Here is a 26,040-nt window from a genome sequence, read left to right on the forward strand (position 1 = left end):
TTAAAATCTCAAACAAAGTTTGGTACATCTGTCCATTATTCATTTTGATTTAAAACTCAGCTAAATAGCTTGGTGTTATTGATGTTGTTATAAATGAGGGAAATTCTTGCAAATAATATTGGGAAGATCAGTCTTTGTCAATGATGCAGCTTCTATAAAGTTGAGGGTAATTGTTTCATCCACACATAATGGTAAATCATGGTTTAGCACTAGATGAATGGCCCCCAAAAACCCTGAGTGAAGCATTGTGCTTTCTTACCCCCACATCCCTTATTCTTTCATGCAGCTGGGGGATTGACTTCACGAGAGTTTAATTTCATTTTCCCCAGCTAACATTCCATTTGGACAAGGGATTCTAGTTTAAAACAAACTCTAGAGAATTTCTTAAGAAGTCAGCCTCAAACCATGGATTATGATGATATTATCTTGTTAAACTAACCACACTTGCAACTAATTGCTTTGTTTTAAATAGTCCTTAGTGCATCAACCAGCAGATAAAAACTGGATATCTGCCACAATGTACTGACATGCCTTTTTATGAAAAATGTAGGATGAAATTGTAAAATGAGATTTTGTGTGAATATGGGAATTTTAGCTCTTCAGAGGTTGACATTAGCATTTGCTGTGTTGAATCAACACAAAACCATTAATGACGTTAGAAGTGAATCCAAGTTTGGTGTAAAAGTAATCTAGCCAGGTTTAAACCAGACATATCTGCAGTGAATTTAATCTTGACATATTGGAGAAAAATTACATTTGTGTAGGAAATACATTCTAGAGCTTTAATGCTCATCTGTATTCAGTAGAAACAAAGTCGGAGTCTCAAATAATTTTCTGAAAAACTGAATAGCAGACTAAGGTATACAGCCCTGCAATAATATTGTTTGACTAAAAGGTTCAGTTGAAATGGTTTTGTTCATTAGCATTAGATATTCATTTGAAAATAATGTCCCTTGGATTCTTGTTTATGTTGGAATGAATAAAGCTAAGTGAATAGGAATCTGTGCTGAGCTTATTTGTGAATCACAAAATCACAGTTCTTAAATGATAGGACTGTGTACACATGCACTCAAATAACCTAAACAGACATCTTTACTTAACCCATTTCTCGCAAGCTTTTGACAATGCTGAAATGTTTGTTCAGCAGTGGATCCAATTTTCACAAAAGAAATGTAAATTGCTCTAAAATTATTATTTGAAGAACAATGAAACAACAGAGTCACATTTTAAAGCATACCTTTTAGTAATGTAATTGCTTTAAATCCATTAGTTTTCTTACTAAGCAATTCAAATTACCCTTAGTTCAAGGACATGCCTGAAAATACTCTATTATCCTTTTTGCATTTCTATGACAGTAACAAGATCTGTGTATATGTCTTCCTGTGTGAAATACCAAGCTATTAGTTTTTGCACAAGTGTAAGCAAGTGCTTCTGAAGGTGAAATGAGTTGGTTTCTTACCACTTGCAAACCACAAATAAACAGCAATGACAAAACTTAGCAATTATAGCTTTCAGTGGCTATTACAGTAAACTTAACTACTACCAAGTAGCAAATGGAACAGAAGGTTCTCTGATCTGCCTCATGAACTACACATTATTTACCACCTTGAAGTTTTACAAATAAAAGCATTTTTTTTTAAATATATAAAATGGCATGGAGTCCCATATGTAAACACTTTGCATACATTTTAGTTTTGTTTAGTAATTGCATTTTCATGTTTCCACAACAAATATTTCTACACAATTATCTGCAATTTTGCAGACATTTGGAATCCTTTTACTAGCTCATGCCACAGTAGAGTTGCAGTTACCGTTTTGGCTATTGTATTCTGGCCTTTAAATTATCCTAAACATTACTCAATAAGTCTGCGGTTGATTCTATTGTGGAGATTATTTTACTATCAAATTCATCCGTTGGTCATTTCAGGTTCTTAATGAAGAATCTCCAAATCAGGCATGCCACAAAAACGTTATTTTTCTGTTCACTCTTCTTCATGATGCCTCTATCACAACTTTCCCGTTTTTGCCTTTTGATATTTTAGTACTCATTGACAACAAGGCTCAAAAGTCTTTCTCAAAAAAAAATTACTGTACCACTGATAGTGGCAATGGGCTCCAATGCAGGTCTGGTAGTTTATGGTTAATCTGAGGCACAATCAACTGGTGTACAACGAAGGGAATGGTGGGGGGTTGGGGGCACCATAAAACTGCAGGGGAAAAGGGCTAGCCCAAAGGCGCTATGAAATTATGGAACAAACTGGTGTCCCTGAAATCCTCATGTTTGACAAAACCAGACCTGGGTATCTGGTGCACAGTGCCCTTTAAAGCAAATGTTGTTTGACAACTTTTCCAGGAAACAGTATATTTCGACAGACCTGTCAGTTCTCTCTCTCTCTCCCCCCCCCCCCCGTCTTATCTTTTAAGTTTACAGCCAGCTTTTAAAAGCACAGAGCAAGGTTAACCTCTGAAGTATTTCCTGTTGGAACATTAATCTAATTCCATGAAAATAGAGCTGGTTTCCCCCCCCCCCCATCTGTAAAACAGATAATGGGGTCTGGAAAAGCAGCCCATTGCTCTGGGTTATCATGATGAAGAAGCTTAGGTTGGACACCAAAGCATTGATTGGTTTTCCCAGCAGAAGATATTCTCCTTTCAGCTGAAAATGGTACTAATGAATTTCTTTGGTTCCTTCTGTTCTTAAATGCAACACGACCCAGTTCAGACACCTATGGTTTCTGTTGGAAGGTCATACTGTGGCAAGCTTCAAGCTTGTGTGCTTTCTGCTCCCCTTCCTTCATTGATAGCAAGTAGCAAAGTGTAAAGCTTCTGTTGGCAAAGATGACCCAAAAGCATTTGTTAGCTGTGAATATACTGCAGGAGCTCTCTGTTGAGCCTTTCAAGTCTCACTGTTTTCAAGAGTGTTCTCTCAGAATGCTCTACCGCTGGCGTCACAGTAGAGTCCAAACGCAAGTAAAATCACCATCCAAGGAACCACACAACTAGGTCCATTTGCTCAAAAGGACTTTGAGCTTGAGCTGCTCTCGAACAGGGGAGGGGTGAACCTGTGGCCCTCCAGGTGTTATTCAGCCTCAGCCCCTCAACAACTGATAGTCTCTGATAATGGAAAAGAAGAGAAAGAAAGGGGGAGGAAAAGGAGGGCATATGTGTACCACTTGACTGTTTAGAAAATCTTGAAACAGTGCACAGATAATTAAAAAATACATAATAAATGAAACAAAACATGAACTAGTATAAAATCCAAAGAGTGCAGCATACATAGTAATCAGCCTGTTCCAGGCCAACATAATGTACAGTGGTACCTCGGGTTACATGCACTTCAGGTTACATACACTTCAGGTTACAGACTCTGCTAACCCAGAAATAATACCTTGGGTTAAGAACTTTGCTTCAGGATGAGAACAGAAATTGAGCGGCAGCAGCGGGAGGCCCCATTAGTTAAAGTGGTGCTTCAGGTTTAGAACAGTTTCAGGTTAAGAACGGACCTCCATAACAAATTAAGTACGTAACCAGAGGTACCACTGTATTGCTAACTTCATGTCTAATAGTCTTGCCTTGAATCTTGCAGCTTCAAACCTTTGGAATCCCCCACCTTTTTTTTTTAAGGGCTAGAACAATTTTGTAGGGAAGAATAGTATTTTCACATTGTCCAGTTGATAGTTGGGCTCCTTATTCTTGACCCAGGAACTGAAACCTTCCTTCTGGGCTGCAGATTTAAGATGAATCCGAATAAAGCCAAGTTACTGTGGTGTGTGAGTGCGGGTGTGTCGTCTCCATGTTCAGAAATGCTGGTTGGAATCCAAAGAGCTACTTGGGGCTGTGTGCCCCGAGTCAGGTTTTTGACTGCTTTTCTTTGAACAGCTGACCTCCAGTTTATTATCAGACATTGATTTCGGGTTTCGCTCCATTTTCAGAGTTCTTTGCCATGCGGCACAGGGACAGTTGTTGAAAGCACAAAAGTTCAAAGCCCCCTCTAGCTAGTTCTTTGGATCTTGGCCAATATTGCTGTGAGAATTAGCAACAGGGGATAGATAATGGTGGCATCATATCCTGCTGTGGATCTTCCTGCTGGTTGCTGTTGGCGTACAGAATACTGAGGACCATTGATCTGGCTCAGCACGGCGATTCCTATTTTCTTTCTCTGAATTGTGTACTGTTCACGTATTAACTGTGCCAATATCCCATTCTTCTATGGAAAAAGCGTGGCTGTAACACACTTACCCATTCATCTTTCCTAAAGACTGTGTTTTGATTGTGGCTGTTGTGAAACTGGAGTCTGTAATCCTTTGTCGCAATAAAGTCCTGCTCCGCTTTTGCAATTCTTTGATTGGGGAGCAGCTTTCGTATTGCGTGTGCATTTGAAAGAGATTGAGTTGAGCAATTGTTCAGTTAATCAGTCTGTCCGTGTTTTCAGGCAAAACTTTCCATGACCCAGGCCTGTTTTCAAACGTTAGTTAACCCATGGGAAGAATGGTCTGCTAATAGGCAAAGGTAAAATGTTGGTGTATTTGGGTGCAGGTTGCTTTGGGACATGCCAGCGTGGGGAATTCAAAAACTACTGTATTTTTCGCTCTATAGGACGTACTTTTCCCCCTCCAAAAATTAAGGGGAAATGTGTGTGCGTCCTATGGAGTGAATGCAGGCACCTTGGCTTCAGCAATAGCAACACGAAGCCTCCGAAGTGCAGAGGGAGCGCTCCCTCCGCACTCCTGAGGCTTTGGGTTGCCTTCACTGAAGCCTGGAGAGCGAGAGGGGTCGGTGCACACCAATCCCTCTTGCTCTCCAGGCTTTGCATCGCTGGAGAGGCGCTGCACAGTTTTCCCTCTCTGCACAGCACCCCCTCAGCGAAGCGGGCAGAGAAATGGAAGGGGCTCCATTTCTCCCCTTCCATTTCTCCTGCTGCTTCGCTGAAGGGGCGCTGAGCAGAGAGGGGGAGATTCCCCCCCTGTTCTCCCCCTCTAAAACAAGATGCATCCTATGGTCAGGTGCGTCCTATAGAGCGAAAAATACGGTATTTCCCCACTAAGCAGGGGTGCAGAGACTGAACGTGATCCTCCAACCCTCACTATCTGCCTCCCAGGACTCCCCTCATCAACCCTGCTCTATGCCCTTTTCAAGTGTGTTTACCTGGTTTGAATGTGCCGTTGATAATGTCTCTTGCTTTCACAGATGGGCATGTGTGTTTGTGCGCACACAGAAATGTCTGACTTTTGTGAGGCTTGAATGAAGGCAGTTGTACAATGATAAAAGTCACATCCATTGGTCTGCTGTTGTTCAGCATCTTTATAAACAACTTGGAAGAAGGAATTAAGGGGTTGCTCATGAAAATTGCTGAGGACGCCAAACTGGGAGGGGCCCCTAATGCCACAGAAGACAGAATTGGGATTCGATATTACTGTAACAGATTGGTGAACTGGGCCCAATCTAACAGAATACAATTCAATAGGGACAAATGTCAGGCTCTACACTTAGGCAGGAAAAACCAGCTGCACATAAGATATGGGACATCTGGCTTGCCAGTAGTACATGTGAAAAGGATCTAGGGGTCTTATTGGACCACAAGCTTAACATAAGTCAACTGTGTGATGCAACAGAAAAACAAAACAAAAAACCAAATTAATGCCATTCTAGGCTACATCAACAAAGGGATAGTGTCCAGATTAAGGGAAGTATGGTAATAGTATCACTCTGTTCTGCCTTGGTCAGACCACACCTGGAATACTGTGTCCACTTCTGGGCACTGCAATTTTAGAAGTTTATTGACAAACTGGAATGTGTGCAGAGTAGGACAACCAAGATGATCAAGGGTCTGAAAACCAAGCCTTATGGGGAACGTTTGAGGGAGATGGGTATGTTAACCTGGAAAAGAGGAGACTGAGAGAGATGAGAGATGATTGCCATCTTCAAATATCTGAAGGGCTGTCGCATGGAAGATGGAGCAACCTTTTTCTCCTTCTCCAGAGAGGGTAGGACTCAAGCCAATTGATTCAAGTCTAAATTCAGATTCTGAACTAAACATCAGGAAAAAAATTTATGACATAAGAGCCGTTCAACAGTGGAGTGGACTCCCTCAGGAGGCTGTGGAATCTCATTCATTTGAGGTTTTAAAGCAGCGGTTTGATGGCCATCTGTCATGGATGCTTTAGTTGAGATTCCTGCATTTCAAGGGGTTGGACTAGATGACCCTCAGGGTCCCTTCCAACTTTATAATTCTTTAATTCTACCCCTTGAAGGAATGCAGACCTCTGCTGAAACAGGTTTCTATCCCCTGCGCTTAAGCTTGCAGCTTCGCATGAGTCTAACCAGCTTTGAACTGATTTTAAAGGAAGAACATGTATTTATTATTATTATTATTATTATTATTATTATTATTATTATTTACTTATTTATTAAAACATTTCTGTGGCATTTCACATGCTCAGAACATGTTCAGATTGGCTCAACAGTTTCTACACAGGATTCCTAACATGCTAACTGCACGCATGGTGACTGACAGATATATTTAAATGTGGGTAAAGCTTGGCCTGTGCACACAGATATCATGTTCAGTGCCACTTTTAAAATCAGGCCTTACGTCACAGTTTAGTGTCATCCATTTTGTTCTTGATATTCAATTTAAGTCTTACCCAATAGTGACTGGAAATTTGGTGGCAGCCCCATTTCGCAATCAATATGCCCAGAAATGTTCAAATTAAAACCCTGTAATATAATCTGAATACGTATATATTTTATGTCTTTGAAACAAACGATGAGCATAACACATGTGCAGCTAATTGACAATGCACAAATCCTTGAAATGCTTCCAAGCAGATAGCAAATTCAGTGTAAAACAAAGATGCATTTGAGTGGAAGTAAGAATGTACATCTCATCTCCTTGACGACCATTCTAATTACCTCAGCTTGGTTGATCAATATTTGATCTCTTTCCCCACAATGCAAACGTGTCACTTTAGCTCTGTCACTTTCTCTCTCTCTCTTTTTGCTTTTTGGTAATTTGCAGCCAAGTGAGGTCCATTGTATTTGCTCTTTCTGGCTTTGGTCCAAGGTTCCTCTTGCTGGTATAATGCAGTTCATTGATGTGAGTGTGATCTCCTGGGTAGATTTATCCACAAATTTAAGGCAATTAAAAGCCTTTATAAAGCATTTCATCTAATGTAATTATCATAGTTCAATAATTCTGCTTTTAAAAAATGCTTCTATCACTTTATGATCTTTCCCTCACACCCTCTGGTTTTATAAAACCTTTCCAGAAGGTAAGGGTGGTAACAGCATCTGCTGTTCTGTGTCAAAGATGTTACAAGTTTCAAATGTTTTATTAAACTACTTCTGGGGGTGGGGGAGGAATGATAGGTGATGAAAAGTACATATGAAGAGTTTGAAATAGGATTGTTAAAGTAGCAAAGATATACACATAGATAGCTCAGTTGGTTAACATGGATAGCTCATTTGGTTAGAGCGTGGGTAGGCAAACTAAGGCCCGGGGGCCAGATCCGGCCCAATCGTCTTCTAAATCCGGCCCGCAGACAGTCTGGGAATCATGGTGTTTTTACATGAGTAGAATGTGTGCTTTTATTTAAAATGCATCTCTGTGTTATTTGTGGGGCCTGCCTGGTGTTTTTACATCAGTAGAATGTGTGCTTTTATTTAAAATGCATCTCTGGGTTATTTGTGGGCATAGGAATTTGTTCATATATTTTTTTCAAAATATAGTCCGGCCCCCCACATGGTCTGAGGGATAGTGGACCGGCCCCTTGCTGAAAAAGTTTGCTGACCCCTGGGTTAGACTGAGCGTAGCGCTGATAACGTCAAGGTTGCATTTTCATTCCCCATAGAGGACAACAGCATATTCCTGCATTGCAGGGGGTTGAACTAGATCAGGGGTCAGCAAGGTTTATCTTGCCTGGGCTGGATCGCTCCTATGGAGATCCCTCTGTGGGCCGTGATTTCTGGTGTCTGCGTGTGCAGAGACGCTATTTCCAGCACCGCGGAAGCGAGTCCCTGCACCGCGCTGCTCTGGTATAGCGCAGCACACGAGTGGGCAGCTCTGTTCGGGAGCGGCTCGTGGGCTGGTCAAAATACCTCTTGCGGGCCGCTTACGGCCCATGAGCCTTAGGTTGGTGACCCCTGAACTAGATGATCCTCAGGGTCCCTTCCAACACTACAGTTCTATGATGAAACCAGGATTTCCTGGTCCTGAATGGGGTAACTGTGCCTCTGAAGGACCAGGTGCGCAGCCTGGGAGTCATTTTGGACTCACAGCTGTCCATGGAGGTACAGGTCAGATCTGTGTCCAGGGCAGCTGTTTACCAGCTCCATCTGGTACTTAGGCTGAGACCCTATCTGCCTGCGGACTGCCTCGCCAGAGTGATGTGTGTTCTGGTTATCTCCCGCTTAGACTACTGCAATGCGCTCTACATGGGGCTACCTTTGAAGGTGACCCGGAAACTACAACTAATCCAGAATGCGGCAGCTAGACTGGTGACTGGGAGCGGCCGCCGAGACCATATAACACCGGTCTTGAAAGACCTACATTGGCTCCCAGTATGTTTCCGAGCACAATTCAAAGTGTTGGTGCTGACCTTTAAAGCCCTAAACGGCCTCAGTCCAGCATATCTGAAGGAGCGTCTCCACCCCCATCGCTCTACCTGGACACTGAGGTCCAGCACTGAGGGCCTTCTGGCAGTTCCCTCACTGTGAGAAGCCAAGTTACAGGGAACCAGGCAGAGGGCCTTCTCGGTAGTGGTGCCCTCCCTGTGGAACACCCTCCCACCAGATGTCAAAGAGAACAACAACTACCAGACTTTTAGAAGACATTTGAAGGCAGCCCTGAAGCTTTTAATGTTTGATGTATTACAGTATTTTAAAAAATTTTTGGAAGCCGCCCAGAGTGGCTGGGGAAGCCCAGCCAGATGGGCGGGGTATAAATAATAAATTATTATTATTATTATTATTATTATTATTATTATTATTACCAGCAATGGTTATGCAAAACAAGAATACCCCACGATACATCTTTTTAGAAACAAGTGATAATGGGTGTTAACTCTCAGGTTTTTAAAAAAGTTATTGGGGCTGTAAATGGGCTGCACACACCCAGATTTAGCCAGTGAGGGAAATTCCTGGCACGGCGGCATGCTTAGATCCCATTAAGAGGGTTTCACTCTCACTTTTCTGTCTTACCATTGCTGAAGCAAGTTTGGCATTCCCTCTGCTACCTACAGGTGAAAAGAATTGCCTGTTAAATGCTTCTCTATGTTTTAACCTTCTCCATAAATGGGTTTGCTGCTTTGCCCTTGAATTACTCTCTTGGGGTATGTTCTTCGCAACTATGAGTCAAAAGCGCTGCTGGACAAATTGTTTCTTCTTTTACCTGGGAGAGGCAGGTGGCGTGGATATTCTCTACATACCAGCATTATTTGCTCAGAGCTTGAAGGCCATATAATGTTTCCCTCTGTGTGTTTGTGTGTCTGCCTTTCCACTTTCCTTTCAGGAACAAAACTTTTTAAAACATGTCCTGGAATTAGATCATTTTATATGTAATAATCCTGTTGCACCTCAGGTATATTAAGATGATCTATTTTACCCTCCAAAATAAATGTGTTTTGTCAAGATAAGCAGCTTCATTTCAGACCTTGTACAACGTGATGGCCTTACTTTCATTCACCTCCAAATAGTTTGCTAATTTCGAGTCAGATTGAAATGTTAAGTAGTAAATAGTGTTATCCCATGTACAGAGATAACTTGATGCAGTTTTCATTAAAAGTTGCATATGGTATCTGTTAGTAATTGGAACTTTTGCGGTTGAATTATTGTGCAGATTAGCCATAGCACTGAGGGTTCTCAACTTTAAAGGCCAGTTCTGTTTTGAATCTCAGAAATTCCTCCTAGTTTTGTAAGGTAGTCTCTAATCTTATCCAGGACATATGTAATACCACAATGCCAAGACAAGAGGAGATCCAAACCATTGCTTTGACGTGTGTGTTTAGGTTTATTTTCTAATTAGATAAACACCCCTTTGCTTTAACTTTGTGACCATATCTTTCAACTTGCTTCACAAAGCAAAGAATGCAGAGTCAAAACTGAAGGAGATTTATATTATTAAACCTAGCAGTTGGCACCTCAGTCCCCCTAAGGCAAAATTTACATGCACTTTTGAAGCATTTTTTAAAACGTTTGATAGTTTGGGTGGCTTTCAGCATTATTTGAGAAATCTTTCCAAAATTATGCAAAGTGGGCTCGTCCACACAACAATTTAATGTGGATTTGAAGCTTCTTGTATCTCAGGTTTTTGATGGCACCCACACAAACTGGTAACCCATATTTCACCCAGAATTAGGTCAGATTTCCCCAAACCACATCTAATAAGGGAACAAAAAATAAAATTAAAAAATCACGTTATCCAACTGTGGCCATACTGAGATCACATTGTGGGAGTGTTTTTAAAAAACATATGTGGTGAGGTTTCTCTGGATGGTCTGTTACAGGGGTCAGCAGCCTTTTTCAGCCGTGGGCCGGTCCACCGTCCCTCAGACCATGTGGTGGGCCGGACTATGTTTGGGAGAGGGGGGAAATGAACAAACTCCTATGCCCCACAAATAACCCAGAGATGCATTTTAAATAAAAGCACACATTCTACTGATGTAAAAACACCAGGCAGGCCCCACAAATAACCCAGAGATGCATTTTAAATAAAAGGATACATTCCACTCATGTAAAAACACACTGATTCCCGGACCGTCTGCGGGCCAGATTGAGAAGGCAATCCAGCCCATGGGCCTTAGGTTGCCTACCCCTGCTCTGTTGTAACACCACCTGTCAGAGCTGCCTCTAGGTCCCAGCTCACAGAGGACCAACGCTAGGCTGTCGTAATGAACAAAAGTCTTCATTGAAGTTCAATTTCCATTTCAAAGCCGCAGCGCGCAGCCCTACATCTTAAACCCTAGATCGGTGAAGTCCCGTCTGAATCTCCTCCCCTCTTACACCAGTTTAAGATCCTAGCCCTGCTCCACCTTTTCCGCTGCTCTCTTCTCCTCTGGGTCCTCCTGCCCGCTGGGGCATTCCCCTTTCTGGACTCCTCAGACGCTGAGTCGCTTAGCTCCTCCCCCTGCCTCCGGCGGGCTTTAGGACCCGGTTCCCAATCCTCATTCTCTGCTGTCCCACGCTCCTGTACATTTGAACTTGCCTCTCGCGCCAACCCAGTGACCTTCCTCCTGACCGTTACACTACTTCTGTCACTGCTTCCCTCTTCCGGGATACTGGCCGGATCTGACCTCCCCTCCGTTGTCTGACTCTCCGATGGAGGCGTGGTCAGCCCTGACTCCTCTCCTCTCCCTGCTGGGGGAGACGCTACTCCCGATACCTGTGACTCTTCCCCCCCACTATGCTCTGGTGGGGAAGCTGGTCCTGATTTCCAACTGCTGCTCTGGGAGTCCCCGCTGGCCCCTTGCTTCTGGGGTGTCCCCTTTGGGACCCCCCTTGCCCTGGCCACCGGCGCCCCCTTCTGTGAATCTTCCGATTCGCTGGAGAGGCTCATGGAATCTCTCGGGCCACTGTCATCTTCTCCTACGCTGCCCTCAGATTCTTCCCCTTCGCTCTCCATCTCCCCTCTTCCCTGTGCTTCTGCTCCTGAACCCCTGACACCACCTAAATCTATTTGCTGCTTGTCTGAGCACAAGCTAGCCATTTTGTTTCCATCGGCCCAACGGAAAATGATGTGTTGTGCCTCTTTCCACCGATTGTTGCTAAAGGCTTGTTAGTGGTATGTACATCCTTTTATTTTTAAAAGTAGCTTTGTACAAAACTGCTCTTATACAAAATAGCTGTATTAGAAATAAAAATCAAATTGACCCTCCAGGGGTAAACTGGAATCACGCAATCACTCATTCTCCAAAGCCCTCCCTCTAATGGCTTATTCTCTCTTGGCCTTGGCCTGGTTTGTGTAAAATGTGTCATTTATTTTATTTGTAGGGCATGAGTTTTGTGCAAAGCTGATCATATTTACAACAGAATGCAACAGAACCTATGCACCTGCCATGCACATTTAGCTTATTTCAGCCACTCACTCCTTTCTTCATAATAGCGGCATGTTTAGAGTAACCTCAGTAAGGATGTGTTTTGCAGAAGAAACATAATAAATCCCACACTGAAAGGTGCCAAATCATAGAATCGTAGACTTAGAAGGGACCCTAATGATCATCTAATCCAGCCCTCTGCAAAGCTTCCATGATGGTTGAGTGAGTGTTGATCTCTACAAACTCGTAGGAGCTCTTTGACCCAGCCCAGTTGATGATACATACAACTCCAGTGCATACTTACCACATTCTTTGGTTTTGTAGTCCACTTGATTGTGGCCTATTCTTCTTTCATTCACTTGCTTGTCTTAGAGAGTTAAAATACTTCATTATTTTTATTATTTTTTAGATTTGTATACTGCCCTCCACCCGTAGATCTCAGGGCGGTTCACAACATAAATTCACAAAATACATAATAAAAATAAATAGAAACCAATAATTCACTCTCCCCAACACATTTAAAACGGCATCGTATGTCAATCAGCAAAAGCCTGGTTGAGGAGGAATGTTTATAATGAAGGTGCCAGGTGAGCCTCCCTAGGGAGAGCATTCCACAAGCGGGGAGCCACTGTAGAAAAGTCCCATTCTCGTGTTGCTACCCTCCGGATCTCGCATGGAGGATGCACACAAAGAAGGATCTCAGAGGATGGTTTTAGGGTCCAAGTAGGTTCATATGGAGGGACGCGGGTAGTGCTGTGGGTTAAACCACAGAGCCTAGGACTTGAGCTCCCGTTGCTCAGTCCCTGCTCCTGCCAACCTAGCAGTTCGAAAGCACATCAAATTGCAAGTAGATAAATAGGTACCGCTCTGGCGGGAAGGTAAACGGTGTTTCCGTGTGCTTCTCTGGTTCTCCAGAAGCGGCTTAGTCATGCTGGCCATATGACCCGGAAGCTGCACGCCAGCTCCCTTGGCCTGTAAAGTGAGATGAGCGCCGCAACCCCAGAGTCAGTTACGACTGGACCTAATGGTCAGGGGTCCCTTTACCCTTTACCTTTACCTAGGTTCATATGGAGAGAGCCAGTCCTGAGCCATTTGGATGTGTCTAACCAATAAGAGGAGTTGACCCATGAAGCCAATTCAGTGGAAGACAACCCTTGCATTCATTAAAATATTCACGCAAGGCTTTTAAAATGGTTCCTAAATCAGCAAAAGCTTTTTTTTGGGGGGGGGGGATTTACTGGGCACCCTTGAGACCTTTCCATAAACATGATCTCTTCTCCAAATTGTGAGACGTGGGAATGTACTGTAGGCTCTCTTATCTAATTTGGGAATGCCTGAACATTTTGAGTGGAGCTCTGTGTAACTGTAAAGTTAGTGCTAGAAGCATCTCTAGATATGCGTGATTGGCTGCCTCCTGCTTGCCAGGGACCTTTCACCTTGTCAAAAATAGATGTTCCACATTGTTCTCGCAGCCAAACAGTCGGTGCTACAATATTAGAAAGAAAGAAGTGCCTGAATGGGAGAATGAAATGCATTAGCCTTGTATGGACCAGCTGTTTTATTCACCAACGCCTTACGGACACCAATAGTGACACTCAGATTGCCATTACCAGCACCTATGTCCTCTGATCCTTTATGAAGAATGGAGGACGTACCGTAACTTATTCCCCTCTCTCACTTCCCCCTGGCCCTTCATTATTTTTATCCTTACAAAAAGTAAGGGGGAAAAGCTTAAAATAGTATTGGTGCTTTGATTTAGTGACTTCATTGGTGGTTTGACATGTAAAACGTATTTCTCTGTAAATCTGGTTCCCTCGTTTTCTAGATTATCTTCAAAGAATGACCTGTTTTTATAAAATGTGATGCTTGTACAATACCAACTTCACTCTCTCAGTCAAAATAGCCATGATCAAAATGATCCCCCTTCCAAACTCCCATTGTTCTAGGTGCTGGGTATTTCATTAGTGTGAATGAGATCTGGGTGAAGTACTGCGCCTAAGATTTCAGATTAAAACTGCAGAATGAATGGAGGGCCTTTTTTCTGCATCCCTACTTCCAGTTCTCCTGCCAACCTAGCAGTTCAAAAGCACGTCAAAGTGCAAGTAGATAAATAGGTACTGCTCTGGCAGGAAGGTAAACGGCTTTTCTGTGCACTGCTCTGGTTCGCCAGAAGCGGCTTAGTCATGCTGGCCACATGCTGTATGCCGGCTCCCTCTGCCAATAAAGCGAGATGAGCACCGCAACCCCAGAGTCGGCCATGACTGGACCTAATGGTCAGGGGTCCCTTTATCTTTACTTCCAGTTACTCTCTGAAGATAGGAGAAGAGACCCTCTTAAGAATACTAGGGGGGGTGGGCAGGGGAGGGACTAGACCTTGTGAAAAAATGAGCACAATATTTAAGCTGCAGTTCATTCATTTCCAGCTTCGTATTCTTGTTCTAAAAAAAGTGCACCTAGACATTCAATTGTTGCACCCATAACCTAGGTTTAAGGTGCCCTTTAGCTCCTAGCTTTCGTATCTCAGTTTCTAACACTGCCTTAATTTATGATTTTCCTTCTTTTCATTAAGGGATGGGGACACTTTTGATTACAGCGTTCCGCATTATGTCATTGGTTTAGTGAAGCATCAGGATGGAGCATAAACAATAGCATCTGGTTTCCTTTGTGCTTCAGAGAATGCAGACACACATCTGAGATCTCCACATCCTCCGTATGCTTTTGATGCAGTTCCCATCCTGAAAAGCCATGCTGTGATTTCAATTAGTGCAGATGTACACCCAGCCACCTTAACAGGCTCAGCAAAATAATTGTTTTGTTTCAGCACTTGAATGTCTAGATCTGGTTAGTGTTACCAAAAAAAAGTGGGAGTGGGGGGGAAATATCACACCTATGGTATTAAGCCTGTGCTTCGATTGCTTTTTTAAAAAAATGTCTTGGACACAAGTAATAACCTAATAGGGAATAGCTTGATTTCATACACAGGAACTGCAGGATTACTTCTACATTTTACTGGTCCCCTGTAACACAAAAAAACCCCTATAAATGCCCAGTGGAAAAACAGCGGAAAATGAGAACTGCAGCAGACCTTTTGAGATCAAATTTATGGCACAGAACACTCTCTTAAGGCTGTGTTTAAAAGGCAAAGAAAGCAGATAATTAAATTTGCTGGGTTTTACCAACTTAAAAGGCCTTTTTATAAAAAACTTTTATTACGTATATTTATTATTTCTCCAGCAAACTATTATGCATATAAGTAAGATTTTCAGCAAGGGGAAACTGAAATTTATAGTCTTCATTAAAATGGGGTTATAGGAAAAATTCAATAATTTAATTAATATCACACTTCTTGAGTACTTTTAATATATATGTTTGTTATTCAGGATTCATGGTCCTTTTGTGATGTAATTATGATTTTATGTTGAGAAATGTGGGTGCCCTAAAATCTGGAACCCTAAAATCTGTTGGAGCATTGCCATTGCTTTTATTGAGATGCAGGTTGGTGCCTGTGTTTGGTATCTTGCAGGTTTTCCTGTTCACTGGAATACTATCTTCATTTGGTATTATTTACTGTGTTTTGGCACTGTGTTCTAAATAGCCATCTTTGCCAGCAACCCATGGTTGAAATGGTGCTCATTATCCGCAAGCTCATTGAGTAAAAATGACTGCAGCTTGTAGGTAGGCTAGTGGCTGATATTAATAACTGTCAAGAAAAAATTGCCACTAGTGCGAATTTTAAAAAAACCAAATACAGCTTCTTTTGAATGCAAAGTTGCACAAGATGACCCAGTATTCTTTGTCTACATACTTACACCTATCTTTAGGTGCCAGGCCAAAAAAATAAATAAATCATTTTTCATCTGACATTTGACATTTAATTATCTATGGCCTTTTTGCATGGGCAGGATGCTTTAATCTAGTTTTTTAAAAACAGAATTCTCCTTTAGGTTTTTTTATATGCTATTTTAATGTATGTAGGTGGTTGTTTAAAATATTGTAAGTTGCAAATGCATTTAATTTAAAAAAAAAAATTGTTTCTGCCTCAGGAGAGATGGGTAGGGAGCTCTGGGCCCTCTGTGGTCTGCAGCTGGTGGAAGAGAGGCTCTGAAAAGGAATGAGTTTAGCTGCATTAGCTCAACTTATTTGTTTCTTATTTGTGATTGGACAGTCACTCTTCAGACGGTGAGGAAGAATTATTCACTCTTCCTCATCCTGTCTTGGTTTTCGGCAAGGGAGGAGGAAATATGGAAGTACTGGTAAATTGTGCCTGCTGCGCTTTTCCTTGCTAAGAATCTGACCTAGGTTGCACATCTGTTTAGCTGTAGTGAATCTTGAAGGTTTAGGACCTTGGCGTTAAAGTGCAGAGCTGGCTCAAAGCATCTGAAGGTTGGTTGGTAGCTCAGCTTATCATCTTTGTCATCTGTGTGAAGTTGGTGTCGAAGGAGTAGTGCTCCTTAAGCCTCAGCAGGTCTCAGTGAGAAACCACTATGAAATTTGCATTGGGATTACATCCAGAGTAAAAGATAGGCACTGGTAGAAAGAGGATTGTCTTGTTTAGGGACGTCACTTGCAGGCAATGAACAAAGGCCACCATCACTATAGAAATTCCCATGGGGATCAAACTAGCCTCAAAGCACATGATATACATGTGACCCTATAGGGAATGTCCCAGTCCAACTGTTAAAAATGGGTCCCAGGAAGTTCTCCTGTGCAAGCCACATGCAGTTATTAAGAACTTTGCAAGAGTGCTAGTATATTATTATTTGACTTTCACTGATTTCAGTGCAGTTCGACCAGAGAGTGATTAAATCTTACTAAGATGTTAAAAGGGGAAATCATAACTGCCTTATCAGGCTTTTTCAAAATTTAATTCCTTTCTCCATTAAGAGTTCAGGCATAAAATTTGCCTTATCCTTCTACAGTGGTACCTCGGGTTACATACGCTTCAGGTTACATATGCTTCAGGTTACACACTCCGCTAACCCAGAAATAGTGCTTCAGGTTAAGAACTTTGCTTCAGGATAAGAACAGAAATCGGGCTTTGGTGGCACGGCAGCAGTGGGAGGCCCCATTAGCTAAAGTGGTGCTTCAGGTTAAGAACAGTTTCAGGTTAAGAACAGACCTCCGGAATGAATTAAGTACTTAACCTGTATAAGTAAAGGGAAACGGAAGTTTTACCTCAAATTAAGACACTAACGCCAAACAAAGTCTCCTATTGTGTTGCATTTGTATAGGTTTGGATTGATATTTGATAAGGACAGAGCATCTAATAATGGAGGTTTTTTTAAAAAAAAAAAAAACTTGAACTTGTCTTTTGCTTTATCTTGTATTAAAATGTTTAACGTAGACTAGATAAGTGTTCCCTGTTCAAGATTTAGCAAGTTTCATACTCGAACAAAAGTAGACAGCATGCACAAAATCCACTGTAACAAAATGTATGAACAGTAAGATATGAAAACTGTTGATTATGTTGTCTGTGGTGACATACAAACAAAGTGATAACTGTTCGTATCTGTAAAGGTTGAAGAATGGCAGTGTCAGACTGCATGAAGATTAGCGTAGGAATTTGACATCTTTGGTGAAAATTTATAATTACATATGACACTTTTAGTGGAGATTGGAGGGAGGGTGGCATTTACTGAAGAATCTTTGTTTTAAAGTCACGTCAATTCTAACAGTTTAACTGCTGCACAACAACTGCATTTTGCTTCCTGTAGAATTACAGGTAGGAGATTATGGAATCTGCCAAGCTGCAGCAGGAGTATGTTTTGGGTGGCAAAATTTCTAGGGAAATTCTGTCCCTAGCAATCTCTGCCACTTTAGCGTCTCTTACATTCCAAACCACAGCTTCCAGAACCATTCCAGTCTGGTTTCAGGCCATGTTTGGGTGCCCAAACAGTCTCAGCAGCCCTGTTTGATTTTGGGACGTGAGATGGGGGAATGCAGCCTTGTTGGTTCTGCTTGCCTCTCTGCAATTTTTTACCCTTTTAGCCATCGTGTTCTCCTGGAGTGATTCATGAAGGTGGGAATTGCAGGTACTGTGTTTCAATGGTTCTGCTCCTACCTGCAAAGTAGTTCTAGGAGCCAGTGTGGTGTAGTGGTTAAGAACAGTAGATTCGTAATCTGGGGAACTGGGTTCGCGTCTCCGCTCCTCCACATGCAGCTGCTGGGTCACCTTGGGCTAGTCGCACTTTTTTGAAGTCTCTCAGCCCCACTCACCTCACAGAGTGTTTGTTGTGGGGGAGGAAGGGAAAGGAGAATGTTAGCCCTTTGAGACTCCTTTGGGTAGTGATAAAGTGGGATATCAAATCCAACCCCCCCCCTCCTCCTCCTCTTCTTCTTCTTCTTCTTCTTCTTCTTCCTCTTCTTCTTCTTCTAGGAGACTGTTGGTCAGCTCCATGGCTTTGGGGCTGTGGGGTTCCACAAGGGTTTATTCAGTCTCTTGTGTCATTTAACATCTACATGAAACCATTGGAAGCTGTCATCCAGGGATTTGGAGCATGGTGTCTTCAGTATGCTGATGACACACAGATCTCTCTTTCCATTCCATCGGAATCAAGAGAGGCTGTGAAGGTGTTGAGACAGGTATCTAGATGCAGTGGTGGACAAGATGGGGACCAATAAATGGAAAGATGGAGTGGGTGTTGTGAGTGGGTGGTTCCCATATCCAGCAGTTAGGTGTATGACCTGTTCTGGGAGGGAGTAGGAAGATGTTAGTAGTATGGGAGTACTCCTGGATTCCCACTTATCACTTGAGTATCAAGTGGCTTCTTTGGCTTGGATTCCTAATGCCCAGTTTAGGCATAATTCTGATTAGCTGATTCATCAGCTACAGATGTTTCTGGATTAGGATTGTCTGGCTTTAGTTGTCCATGCTCTGATAACTCTCATGTGGACTACTGTAATGCATTTAATGAGGGGCTGCCCTTGAAGTCAGTCTTGAGGCTACAGTCAGCGCAGAATGCAGCTGCTGGCTTGGTAAGCGGGGCAGCCTGACAGGAGCAGGTGTCACTAGACTTAAAGCTCGGCACTGACAGTGAGCTACCAAGCTCAATACAAGGTGTTCGTGCTAAGCCCTCCAATGGCTTGGGACCCAAGTACCTAAAAGAGTGCTTTTCCCAATATCAGCTGTCTCGAATCGTATGATCAGCAGATGAGACCTAGTTGGTGCTGCTGCTGCTGCTGCTGGGGGCTGCTTGGTTGGCACTGATGCATGGCAGGGCCTTTTCAGTGGTGGTTCTGTATAGAATGCTGTCCCTAGCGAGGTGCTTCTGTCTCCATCATTATTACCTTACAAGAGTAATAGGAAAACATTCCTGTTTGCCCTCTTTGTAAGATAAAGATCTGTTCACAGTCATGGTCACTTTATTTCGTGTATTTCTTCTCAGTATTCGTCAAACTCAAAGGGGACACAACAGAGCATGAGAAAACACCAAACAAAAATATAAATGCATCTATTGTGTTATCTGTAGTATATCTGTATAGAAGATAATTCAAAACAGTTTAATAATAGCTACATAATTTTAAAAGCCTTAATATCAAATCCATTCATAATTCAGACATTTTGAAGTATGTGGTATGAGATCTCAAGTGTTTCCATTTTCACACTTTGATTCCAATATGCATTTGCAGTAGTGATTCCTTAATCTGCAGAAATCTGGCAAAGCATGAGGATTGGTTTCAGACATAACAGGAAACCATCGTTTCCTGCTACATGAATGAGCTGCAACAAGCTTTAGGATCCCTTCTCCCTTCTTTTTCTCTCTTGTGTGACTGAGGAGGAGCTCAGAAACATCTGTTTCCAGTTTTAAACATGATGTCCAGACACAGGGAATTATAGGTTGTTTAAACTATGGTTAGTAAGAACAAGCCTGGACGAAACCATAGTTTGATTTTCTGATTCATTCTCAAATTAGCTCCCTAGCCTCTTTGGGGCAGAAACACCTTAGCCTTGTGTTTTCAGAGGTTGGGGGGGGGCATGATTTGGCTAACATTGGAGGGAGTCTCTGGTTGGGACTTCCTACCTCCCCACCCATTATAATCCAAGCATTACAACTTATGAAATGGTAGGTGTTGCATCATGAAAATTAAGAATTCAACAATCTAATATTTAAGGAATCTATCATTATAGTTATTTAATTTATAGTAAATGCTTCTACAGTCATTATTTAGAGTGATTAGAGACTGTGTGTTTATTATAAATGCCATACCTTTGCAGGATGGTGGTTGTAGACCTCTAGCACAAGCCTTCTGAAGTTCTCAACATCGCCTGTCCCCCAGCTCAACCAGGGTGACTATTTGGTAATGGGGTTGACCCAAATCTGCCTCTAGATCCAGACACTGAAAGCCAGAACATGACCAAGACCTCAAGCTGGAATCACTATAAACCCCAAGGCAGCACTACCTGCCTGATTATCAAGTCTGTGATGGTGCTACATCAAAAGAAGAGAAGAGCCCAGCTGGATAAAGCTGGGTTAAAGCAACTCTTCCCAGCTCATCCACCCAGGTCAGATCTAGGGCCCAGTCTTGGACTATGCCTGTTTCCCCCCACACTTTGACCTGACATTGTGCAGCAGCACTTGTCAGACTTCCTGACTTCTTGGCATTATAACCAGAGTCACCCCCGCTGCCCAGCTTAAAGGAGGACTGGGAGAGGAATCAGCCCTCCAATCCCCATATGGGACAGCTGCATATTCCTGCATTGCAGGGGGTCGGATCCTCAAAGTCCCTTCCAGTTCTATGATTCTATCTGATCCCTCTTTCCCATACCTGTCCAGTTCAGCTTCAGTTGCTTTATCTTCATCTGCCCATAAGAATCTCAGAAGTGACTCCTGTCCAATATGCCAGCCTACTGAAACACTAAAACCAAATCATTGCTTTTTTTTTAAAGCAATTGCTATGAGAAATTGGGGAGGGGGGCAAGGTCACTTTTTAAAATTAACCCCCTTAAATCACTTTCTTGTAACTTTTTGGCTTTCTGAGCTGCTTTGAGTGAATTTCTGCTTAGTGTAAAGTACCGTATTTTTCGCTCTATAACACGCACCTGACCATAACACACACGTAGTTTTTAGAGGAGGAAAATCCGTAGGCATGCCACCCGTAGGCATACCCTCCATAACACGCACAGACATTTCCCCTTACTTTCTAGGAGGAAAAAAGTGAGTGTTATGGTGCAAAAAATACGGTATATTTAACTCTGTTTCCGTTGCACACACCAGTTGCAATCTTCAAGTAATCATTCATTATTTCCTAAAGAGTAATCTTGATAGTGTGTGCACAGAGATAATTACACATGTTATCTCAAACGCTGATCACTTTCATGCTGTAACAGCAGCACAAAACATGGAAAAATATTAGTCAAAACCATTGTCACCCTCTTCAGAATAAATTTCAAGAGCCCCAAAGAGAGAGCATATTATCTCGCTATAATAAAGATCGCATCATGAGAAAAGGAGTCTTATCAAAAGAGGGAAATCAGAAGCATCCTTCTGTGTTGTTCGGATGGGAATAAGGAGGAGTGGGTGTGAATGAGAACTGCATTCCTGTAGTCTCTTCTTGGGCTGTTCAAAGGAAAATCCACAGTGACTGCATTTCACCACCCACCACCGGCCCCAATAAATGTCTGGTTGTATTGTGCAAGAATTGCTCTCTGCGAAGGCTGGGCATTATTGGAAGGGACTGCAAAGGATTTCTTCTTTTTTTTACTAGGAGAACTGACTGCTTTGGAGCATCTCAATTTTTTTGTCTGCCTTGCCATGCTGGCATCTTTTGATCCTGAGATCTTTTGACGAAGGGTGGGATATAAATCTAATAATAAAAAATAATAAATTTGGTGTGGTGTTCAGATACAGTACCATTATCAAGCATTTCCTTAACAGGTTTGGACTTAGGCAGATATTGGAGGGGGTGGAATCACATAGATAATTGGTTTGACAATCCAGTATTGGGATCATAACACTTCAGTTTAGACTGCAGGCAGGCGTTCATGTGATTTAATGCCGCTCCGTGATAAATACAAAATATTCCTGTGTACAGTCATACCTCAGGATGAATACGCTTCGGGTTAGGCAAATTCGGGTTGCGCTCCGCGGTGACCCGGAAGTAACAGAGCGCGTTACTTCCGGTTTCGCCACGTGCACATGCACAGACCGTCAAAATGACGTCACGCACATGCGCAGAAGCACCGAAACGTGACACACGCAGACGCGTGGACACGGGTTACATTCGCTTCGGGATGCGAACAGGGCTCCGGAACGGATCCCGTTCGCATCCCGAGGTACCACTGTGTAGAGAAACTAGCATGAAAATACATCCCCTCGTCTCTAGTTTTATTGTGTAGGCAGAAGCTTTCAACTATGCTAGTCCTCACCTTCAATCTTACGTAGTACAGTAGGGTTTGCCATCTCAGTGAGAGGTAGGCCAAAGTATATTCAGAAAGAAGAAGAAGAAGAGTTTGGATTTGATATCCCGCCTTTCACTCCCTTTAAGGAGTCTCAAAGCGGCTAACATTCTCCTTTCCCTTCCTCCCCCACAACAAACACTCTGTGAGGTGAGTGGGGCTGAGAGACTTCAAAGAAATGTGACTGGCCCAAGGTCACCCAGCAGCTGCATGTGGAGGAGCGGAGACGCGAACCCGGTTACCCAGATTACGAGACTACCGCTCTTAACCACTACACCACACTGGTTCTGCGTTCTCAGGACTCCTATAGGCTGTGTGGAGCTTCTTGTAAATATGGTGAAGGGTTGTGTAGTGTTCCTCTGGACATCTTCAGGGCAACAAAGTCTGATTTCACACGGCGGGAATATTTTTAGCCTGTGCTTCTTTACTGTAAGATAATACTTGCACCGATAGCAATAATTATGTGCTTTCAAGGCTGGATTAACCAGTAATAAGAGCAAGCTGGGGATGATGAAAATCCAAATTAACCTCTTGCAAATCTGTTAGGAACAATTCCTTTTTCAGCCAGTAACCTAGCAACTAAAATAAACAGAGAGAAAGAGAGAGGGCCCTTTTTGACATATAATGTTCCCAACCTGCTAAATCTTGTCCCCGCCTATTAAACACAGGTTCAGATCCCAGCTAATGACATTTACTGTTTCTCAGGTCAACCTACCTTACAGGGTTGTTCTGATTTTTATTTTTTATTTTAAAAGGAAATTGCTTGTGTATTCACTTCCCTGAGCTGCTACCAAGAAGGCAGGATATAATGAAAGGCGATGTTCACAAAGAGGGTCAAGTTGTAACAGCAGTGTTGGAGACAGTATTCTTCTGTAAGCCAGTTGGGTGGAAACTGCAGGAGGGGAAGGAACTGTTATGCTGAGATCCTGCTTGCCTACTTCCCATAGGGATATGGTAGACCACTGTGGGAACAGGATCTTGGTGGGCTACTGGCCTGATGCAGTCTCTTCTTCTTCTTTGTTTATACCGTATTTTTTGCTCTACAAGACACAGTTTTTCCCTCCTAAAAAGTAAGGGAAAATGTGTGTGCATCTTATGGAGCGAATGCAGGCTGCGCGGCTAAGCCAGAAGCCAGAACAGGGAGAGGAGGCTTCGCATGACTCTTGCGGGAAGTGGGGGGAAGGGACAGAGCACGTGGCTCTGTCCCTTGCCCCACCTCCCAGAAAAGCCCCCCAAGATCCGCGTTTCCCTTAAACAGCGTGCGGTTCTTGCGGGAGATGGGGGAAGGGACAGAGGGCAGCTTACCCACGCGCAGCCTCTTCCAGGCAGGGGGAGCCTTCATCCCGCTGCCCGGGAGAGGCTTCAGCAGCTATTCCAGAAGCCAGAACAGCAAGAGGCTATCCCAGAAGCCAGATCCCTCTTGCTGTTCTGGCTTCTGGGATTCAGATTTTTTCCCCCCTTGTTTCCTCCCCCCCCCCCAAAAAAAACAACAACAAAAAAACTAGGTGTGTTTTATTGTTTGGTGCATCCTATAGAGCGAAAAATACGGTAATTTTTATTAAATTTTCTATTTTACAATGTAAAATATTCATTAAACAACCTTAAAATGTCTTCTCGTTCCATGGTTCAATTTGCATATCATAAATCCCTGCATATTTTACATAAACTAAACCATTCAGTATTCCATTAATATATCCATCAAAACTTGTTTACACTGTTGAATTTATCTTAACGTTGCCAACGTTTTCAAGTGTACACAGTTTCCCCCCATATATTCAATAAACTTTTTCCAGTCTTTAAACATATGTTCTTCTTGTTCTCTTATTCTATACGTTAGGTCCGCAAGCTGCACATATTCCATCAGTTTAAGTTGCCATTCTTCTTTAGTTGGGACCTCGCTCGTTTTCCATTTGGGGGCTAACAAAACACGGGCCGCAGTGGTGGCATACATAAATAGCCTTTTTTTGACACCTGGGAATTTCCAACCAGCAGGCTCTTCTTAGGCTGTTTGGATTGCAGAAGCGGTTCAGTGCATTGTACAACTTACACAGGGATAGTTTGAAATATTCATTGTACCATGAATTCTCTGTGGGCTAAGGTCCCAGACATCTTGGGATATATTAATGCAAACTTTCCATGGCAGCCTAAGGAGAAGGATAGGTAGCTGTGGAACCATCCCTGGGTTTCCATATGCCAATAGCACTTTGGACAGAAAACTTAGCGAGCCCATTTTGGAACTCCCAAATAATTTCAAAAGCGGTGTATGATATTGCTTGGAGAGTTGCTGTTGAAAAAGAAGGGAGGAACTTTTCCCATTGAGTGTATGTTGAAGCCATTGCCTGGGCTGTGGCCATAGAATTTAATTAGAAATGGATGTGCATCTCTAAAGCATCATCTTAGGGATGTATAAGATAAAAGTTTGATGCTCTTAATGTTCGCTGCTATATCTCAAGAACTTGCAGCGCAGCTGTTGTAATGATAAATACCAATGTGGCAACAATTAAGAGTTTGCTTTAGCATTAATGAAACTGTTCCAGCCTTAAAGCAGCCCTCTCCTTTTGACATGTTGGCACTTATTTAAAAGAAAATGTCAGGGTCAATATAAGCACACATACTGACAGTTCAGCTTTTTACTTTAGTACAGAAAAGTGTTTGAAATTCAGCTTTCATCAGAAACGGGAACACTGCCTGCTTGAAATAAAACAATAGCTAAAACCTTCGTCATTTTCCACTTATGAAGCCATGCTTCCATTAAAATAAACAATGCAAACTGCAGCAAGCCAAAATCATTACTCAGAGAAATTTTTGCTTTCGTGCCATCTGTACTCGGTCCAATTTAAAACAACTGCATTCTGGATCAAATCAGTGAAAATAAAAGAATCAACCAGCAATTTCTTTTTGCTGAAAGTACTAGATAAAATCGGGGTTTAAAATGTAATAAACATGAAGAATCCTGGCTGCGTCTACATTGCTGTTCAAGGGAATTTCCTATTAGAGCACCACTCAGAGTCCCCCACCCTGGTTGCCAGTGACTTTGATGTTTGGAAGCGAGGTTCATGATAAATTTCTGATGTGACCCTGAGCTTCGTTAACTTTAACCTCTAAGGGTACTAAGTGGTGTTTCATTTTTGGTAATGGGACACTTGAAAGTGGTTCTTTTAAGCACAGTGTGTTTAAATCCACAGGAGGAGGAAGCTATGTTTAAGCATGGCTGTGGATGTTTGTGTCCCAGGCTATCTCCGCCAAGTCATTGTATTTTACTTTTCTCAAAGTTCATTTAGCTTCTAAAGCAGAGGTTCCCAAACTTATTTGGCCTACCACCCCCTTTTCAGAAACAAAAATGCTCAGTGCCCCATACCCCATGGAAATCTATATTCTTGTAAGTGAACAAACAGAAAGATGCAGTGACAAATTTGTGTTTTTAAGCATTTGTTATAACCCTTGCATTTTGTGTGTTTGTTTGGAAATAAATAAATACAACTATGTTACATCGGTAAGCATCATTGCACAACAGATGAAACGTGTACAGTTTTTCAAATTTTTTATTCAACGCCCCCCAATTGCACCCCTGGATCATTCCAGCGCCTCCCCCCCCCCCCCCGGCAGCAATATCGC

At 42.5% G+C, this 26,040-nt stretch overlaps 1 protein-coding gene and 1 long non-coding RNA gene across 3 annotated transcripts in view; one reads left to right on the top strand and one right to left on the bottom strand.

The window, feature by feature from the left end:
• ADK (adenosine kinase) overlaps window positions 1–26,040 on the top strand; it is a 198,334-nt gene that overhangs the window by 100,152 nt on the left and 72,142 nt on the right. The window lies entirely within an intron of this gene.
• Window positions 10,304–12,230, bottom strand: LOC307216786. The gene is made up of 2 exons (XR_013839313.1): window positions 11,662–12,230; window positions 10,304–10,830 (listed from the first exon to the last, which is right to left on the bottom strand). It is a non-coding gene; the product is annotated as an uncharacterized lncRNA (long non-coding RNA).

The sequence above is a fragment of the Podarcis cretensis genome, assembly GCF_951804945.1.
Source record: "Podarcis cretensis genome assembly, chromosome: 5".
NCBI lineage: Eukaryota > Metazoa > Chordata > Lepidosauria > Squamata > Lacertidae > Podarcis > Podarcis cretensis.